Consider the following 7,067-nt stretch of genomic DNA (forward strand, 5'->3'; position numbering starts at 1 on the left):
TTCATTCTGTTCATTTCAGCTTCCTTCTGTTCATTTCAGCTTCCTTCAGCTCCTTTCAGCTTCCTTCTGTTCATTTCAGCTTCCTTCAGCTCCTTTCAGCTTCCTTCATCTACTTTCAGTTTCCTTCAGCTTCTTTCAGCTTCCTTCTTTTTATTTCATTTTCATTTCATTTCTTTTATTTATTTCTATAGCTCTTTACACAACCACGTGATGGTGACCAAAGCGCTTAACAAAAACAGCAATTAAAATGACGACAAGTTAAAACAAGAAAAACACAATAAAATAACAAAAAGAGAATCAGAAATGTCATCACATATTTAAGTACTAAAAGCCTGTTGGAATAAAAAAGTCTTAAGCTTCGATTTAAAAGGGCCAAGTTCAGTAATCTGACGTAGATGAAGTGGGAGCTTATTCCAGAGTCGAGGTGCAGCCGCAGAAAAGGCACGGTCACCCCAGCGTTTATATTTTGTCCTTGGAACAGAGAGCTGGAGCTGTCTGACCTCAGAGACCTGGAGCAGATGGGGAAACTTAACAACTCTGTTCTATAAAGGAGGAGCGAGGCCATTCAGAGCTTTAAAAACAAATACAAGTTTAACATCTATTCTAAAACGGACAGGAAGCCAATGTAGTGAAAGTAAAACAGGTGTGATGTGGTCCCGTCTAGGTGCAGCTGCTGCATTTTGAACCAGCTGGAGACGGCTCAGTGATGACTGACGTACACCGACATACAGAGCGTTACAATAATCAAGCCTAGAACTGAGAAAAGCATGAACAGCCTTCTCCAAGTCTCAACATTCAAAAAGGGTTTGACCTTTTTTTAAAAGGCATAAATAAAAATATCCAGACTGGACAACAGAGGTGACATGTTTGTCAAAGTGTAAAGCCTTACCAAAGGTCACCCCAAGGTTTTTCACACAGTCACTGAAGTTAGTGTTCAAATTACCCAGGCCAGTTGCATCTTTGGTTGTTTTCACACCTGATAGTCCGGTAGACTCGGTTCGGTTGGGGACCAATATTCATGACCTTTTGTTTACATTTGAGCTGGTGCATTTGCATTCACACTGCACTGAGCAGTCGAGCCAACCTGTTCGAACCAACCTGTTCCCCCGCTCGCCTGTGGGGGCGCTGCACCAAGAACTACTGAAAGAAACAACACAAAAACCTCTGAAGCCACTTCTTCTTCTTCTTCTTCTTCTGGAAATAAAAACAAAAACTGAGTGGAATCAAGTTTTAGCAGTTTCAGGAGTTATATTTTGTCATTTCTCAAAAATGGACTCCGCATGAGCAGAAGATGAGGCAGAAGACCACGGAGAATATGTTTTTCACACAAGGCAGCTGACGGCTCCATATGAGGTCAGAGAAATGTGTGTTTGTTTGCCCTGCGCTGTACCTCACTTCTTATTTGTGGAGCGGGACCCGGTCTGTTTACATTCACACTGTGCTCGAACCGCGCTGGAGTTCTCTTCTACCGGACCGAGACCTAGGTTTTATCCCAGGCCAGAGTTCGTCGTTTTGTTCCGTGACAGAGTTCGATGGCGCGTTCACACCTCCCCAAATGAACCAGACTTTCTAGGAAAACGAGCTAGAGTTCGATTAAAGCGGACTAAACAGGGCTGGTGTGAATGCACCCTAAGTCACCAAATAAAGTCCATTCTGTTTTATTGTCATTTAAAAACAGGAAGTTCTTGTTTAGCCAATGTTTGATTGCAGAGATGCAATCAAAGAGAGAAAGCATTGGGTTACGGGATCCTGGCCTTAATGGTAAATAGTTTTGCAAATCGTCTGCATAAAAATGAAAATTGACATTGTGCTGTCTTATAATTGATCCAAGTGGCAACGTGTACAAGGAAAAGAGCAAAGGGCCCAGAATGGAACTCTGGGGCACCCCACACAGAAGAGGGGCTGTAGAGGAAGAGGAGCTATTGAGCAAGACAAAGAAGGTTCTGTTAGATCAATAAGATGTGAACCACTTCAGAGCCTTAGAGTTTGAGCAGAAGAAATAGTGGAGAATAAAAGTTTTATTTATGACAGATCAAGTGTTTAGAAGGGCCATCTGGATGGCGCACTGGCTGTTATCCTGGAATGTGCGGCCAAAGGAGTGGAGGTTCTCCTGAACCCTGCCACGCTTACAGAACTTTGCACGCTGAAGACCAGGAAGTGTGCCGCCGCTGGTGTCCTTATCCGTCCTTATCCATGACGCATAGCCAGTTATAAGAATATTCCATGGGGTATCGTATGTCAATAAAGTTGTATTTCCTGAGAATCCTGCACGAAGACTGGAATGAAGAAGAGGCGAAGTGAGCGCAGAGTTTCACAAGCAACCCACCCCTCTTGCAGCGTCTCCTGCGGCAGCGCCTGCTGCGGGCAATCACAACACAAGGATTCCATAGAAATGGAAGTATTGATGCCAGGTGAGGTGGAGGAAGTCTTTGATTGCCCATAAAGGTCACGAAACGGTACTTTTCCCATAATATAATTAATATAAAAAAGTGTCTGGCGGTCATAAGTAAACAGTGGTGACACAATCTACTATTTTTGGTTAGATGGTGCCTGTGTTCCTGGCTTGCAATCCACCTCTGCTGACGGTGTTCGGATTACTTGTGTTTTGCTTGTTTTTCATCTGGGACATAAACTCGCTACTGGTGTATGATCGACAACAGCTTCTGGATCTTCGATTTTGTGCCACCGATGTCGCTTATTTGGATCAATATGAGCGTAACGCTGGAAACCCCCCCCCCCTTTCCCCCGCTGCTGGCGGATGTGCCTGTTTACCTTCACTGCACTCCTCACCTGCCTGACTGGAGATATCGCTCCAGACGCCGAGGAAAACACGCTGGCCAGTTGGTAAAGATTAAAGCCCTGCATGCTGCATCTTCCTCTCCAGCTGGTGGTCATGGTTTCCATTGCCAGCTTCCCGTGCATCCGGACCAGGTAAACAATGGGAGTTGTTGGCTGGAACGGTGCACGGGCCGACTTGGAGGGGCTGTTATTGAAAATCTGTGGCCGCTGGCTCGTGCTCCCTCCACCATTACTGGGTCTGCCTTGGAAAGTATCAGGATGTGTGTGGTCAATGCAAGATCTGTTACCAACAAAACTTTTATCCTCAGGGATTACTTTCAAGAGCACGATTTGGACTTTCTCTGCATCACAGAGACTTGGATGTCTCCAGGTGAGTCCAGCACCTTGACGGAATTAATGCCTCCGAACTGTCTGTATTTAAGCCGGTGCAGTGGTGGATTATTAACAATATTCAAATCGACTTTTGACTGTGAACAACTGCCCATCCCAGTTTCCCACGCCAGCTTTGAGCTGTGCGTCTTTGAACTCGGTCATTCGCCTTCGACTTTATGTGCACTCGTCTACCGCCCAACTCAATCTAAGGATTTCATAAATGAGTTTTCTGATTTCTTGGCTGAAATCACACCAAAATACGATCATGTTTTCATTATTGGGGATTTTAATTTGCATGTGTGCTGTCATGAGAAGCCCTTGGTTAAGGATTTTTTAGATTTATTGGACTAATTTAATCCAAGTCAGCATGTAAACGGTCCCACCCAAGAGTGCAGGCACACACTGGACCTTGTTTTAACACATGATGTGACTGTTAGTATTCTTGAAATTGGTGATAATGTGTTTTCAGACCACATGCCAGTCTGGTTTGAGTTCACATCTCCCGTCTAACTCCTAAGCTGTGCACTCCTGCACATAGTAGCCGGGCCATTAACCACTTCACTGCCGCATGTTTCACAGATGTTTGTAACTCTGAAATGATAATTCAGCCCCTGGTGTTTCTCACCCCCACTGAAGAGCTGACATCCCAGTTCAACTCTGTCTGCGTAAAGGCTCTGGATCATGTTGCTCCTGTAAAAACTAGAAAATCGAAACTCAGATCAGAACCTTGGCTGAATAACATCACCAAAGCCGTTAAACAGCAGTGCAGGAGGGCGGAGCGCAAATGGAGGAAAGACAGGCTGCAGGTCTCTTTTCTAATACTAAAAGAGAGTTGGCGTCGTTATCAGAAAACAGTAAAAGCTGTCACGATCCTCAGTGTTGGAACCCAAATGCAGAGAGGCGAGCGAGGCAGGAGTTCAAAAACAAAAACAATTTATTTCAATAACAAAACAAAAAGCTGTCGGTGCAGCAAAACTTACTTGGGCAACAGGATCAGGAACAAGGCAAAGCAGATGATCAGGTGGACAAGAAACAGACAAGATAGAAGAGGACTGAGATGTCTGTAAACACAGAACAATCACCGGACAAAAAGTGAAGGAGAGACAGGCTTTTTATGAGACAGAGGGAGAGTGAGTAACGAGAGCACCTGGGCAGGTGTCTGATGAGGGACAGGTGTGAATGATAAAGATTGAGTGGAGAGGCAGACTGAGGAGTGAGTGGAGAATAACAGAATCAGATAAACAGAAAATCACACACAGAGCAGAACAACAAAAATATAAAGAGCAGACAGAGACAGAACCTAGAAATGGAAGGAAATGATTTAGTTTGTGGGATGATTGTTTGAAGATATAAATGTTGGTTCCTGGTTGCAGCTTGAAGGAGAAAGCAGAGGCTTAGGCAGATGGGGGGGGCAGCGGGGGCCGCTGACCGTGACAAAAAGCTGCTAAATCCAAATACTTCTCTGATATAATTACCTCAAACTCTCACAACCTGTGTGTCCTCTTCTCTACCCTAAATTCTGTTCACCACCTCACTGAACCATCACCTCTGGAAGCCTCGACTGAGCTGTGCAAGAACTTCCTACATTTCTTTTTAGAAAAAATTGTGACCACCTGGGCTCTCATTTCCCCTCCAGGTCGTGACCCATCCATCCCACCTCAATCTGTAGCTCTATTTGACCATTTTGAGCCCATCTCTCTGTCTTCTCTAGAGCAGGTCATGTGCAGCTTGAAACCTTCTGGTTCCCCCCTTTGATGTAGTCCCCCCTTGACTAGTAAAGGAGGTTTTTCCTACTCTAGGTCCGTTCATTCTTGCTATTGTGAATAGCAGTTTATCCACTGGCGTGGTGCCAAAAACCTTTAACATGCTGCTGTTCAACCTCTCCTGAAAAAAACAAATCTTGACCCCTCAGTCATATCCAACTTTCGGCCTGTCTCCAGACTCCCATTTGTTTCTAAACTACTGGAGAAAATAGTTGAGTCCCAGTTGAAGTGCTTTCTGGAGGATCACACTATCCTAGAACTATTCTAATCTGACTTTAAACCTCTCCAAAGCACTGAAACTGCCCTACTGAAGGTTTTAATGACATCTTCTTATCCACAGATACTGGTGATTCTGTGCTGCTTGTCCTATTGGACCTCACATTCACTTTTGACACTATTGACCATGAGATCCTCATCTCTAGGTTGGAGCAGTGGGTGGGCATCACAGGGTCAGCCCTCAATCCTTTTGTGTTTCCATCAAAGATTTTAGTTCTGCAGCGGCAGACCTTAAATGGGGGTTTCCGCAGGGGTCTATCCTGGGTCCCCTCCTATTCTCTTTATACCTGCTGCCACTTGGTGCTATTTTCCAGAAACACAACATACTCTTTCACTTCTATGCCGATGACTGTCAAATTTACTTTCCCCTAAGACACAATGGTACATGCTCTATTCATCCTCTGCTCGACTGCCTGGCTGACATCAGGGACTGGATGGCTTTAAATTTCTTAAGTTTCAATGAGAAGAAGTCTGAAGTCATGTTGTTCCCTCCCAACGACACGATCACAAACCACTGCATCGACCTTTCCGCTCTAGCCCTGTCAGAAAAACAAAGAGTCACTAATCTGGGAGTGATAATGGACCCTTCCATGAAACTCAACAATCATGTAAACATGATTGTTAAATCCTGTTTTTTCCAACAGAGGCGACTTTCTAAGCTGAAGCCCATGTTGTCCATAAATAACCTAGAGACAGTAATACACGCATTCATTACATCTAGACTTGATTACTGCAATTCAGTCCTGTTTGGTATCAGTCAGACCTCCATTGCACGACTACAACTGGTCCAGAATGCAGCAGCCCAATTTTTAACCAGTACAGGCAAAAGAGAGCACATTACACCAGTCTTATGCCCCTTTTCCATTAGTACCGGTACAGGCCGACTGGACCCTACTGGGCCCGGTTCTGAGGCTTTTCCATTAGTACTGGTACTTAGCACCTGTTACTATTTTCAGTACCCTTGGCTCTGTGGTTCTAACCCGAACGAAGAGGTACTAAAACATGACGTCAGAACACTGTCGGTCACTGATTGGTCGGGGGCGGAGTCACTGGATCCTTCAGAAACTTTTCAAAACAATGATTCGCCATTTGCAATTTCCCGGACTGGAGCAGCGGCTGGACTTATTTTAAAGATTTTTAAACAATACCGACAACATCTTGGTCTGATGCTGACGTGCTGGCATTTTTTGTGCTTGGTGGCCAACGACATAATTCAGAGCAAGCTGGATAGAGCTCTGCTGGTGTATCCCGGTCCTCTCCCCGGAGCCTTCTGAGAGCCAGGCCGGGCAGGGCGTCATCTCCCCGGCTCTGAGTTCCGCTGGTCACCGCGGAAGATCCTTCGATGTGTTGACTCGGAGGCTCGGGTTCCGGATACCAGCCTTGTGTGCTCAGAGCTCCGCTGGTCACTGCAAAGCTGGAGATGGTGACTCGCAGAAGGCCGTTGCGAGATCCCGGCCGCGCGTAATCATGAAGGCCAAATCCCGATCCCGCCCGGCAGTCAGGCGGACTGGACAGTCTGGGACGGACGGTGGAAGCGATTTTTAAATAAACTAATATTTTGTTTTTATACAAAAATGTTTTAAAAAATTGCTGAAGTGATTTAATTTTTTATTTTTTTTACACGTAAAATGTTTTTTAAAATCGCTTCCACCGTTCGTCGCAGACCCGTCTCTGTCTGCCTGTCTGCGCGGGTCGGGCCTTCAGGATTACGCAAGGCTGGGGTCTGGGAACGGCCTTCTGCGAGTCACCAGCTGAGCTCGGAGCTGGGAAGATGAGCCTGCCCGTCCTGACTCCGGAGGAGAGGATCGTGTGAGACCAGCAGAGTTGGTCATAAAAAAAAAAAATATATATATATAT

At 45.4% G+C, this 7,067-nt stretch overlaps 1 protein-coding gene across 1 annotated transcript in view; it reads left to right on the plus strand.

The window, feature by feature from the left end:
* Nucleotides 1–7,067, plus strand: part of LOC119421940 (cytochrome b561) — a 112,508-nt gene that overhangs the window by 88,873 nt on the left and 16,568 nt on the right. The window lies entirely within an intron of this gene.

This window comes from Nematolebias whitei, chromosome 15 (assembly GCF_014905685.2).
Source record: "Nematolebias whitei isolate Nwh7 chromosome 15, NemWhi1, whole genome shotgun sequence".
NCBI lineage: Eukaryota > Metazoa > Chordata > Actinopteri > Cyprinodontiformes > Rivulidae > Nematolebias > Nematolebias whitei.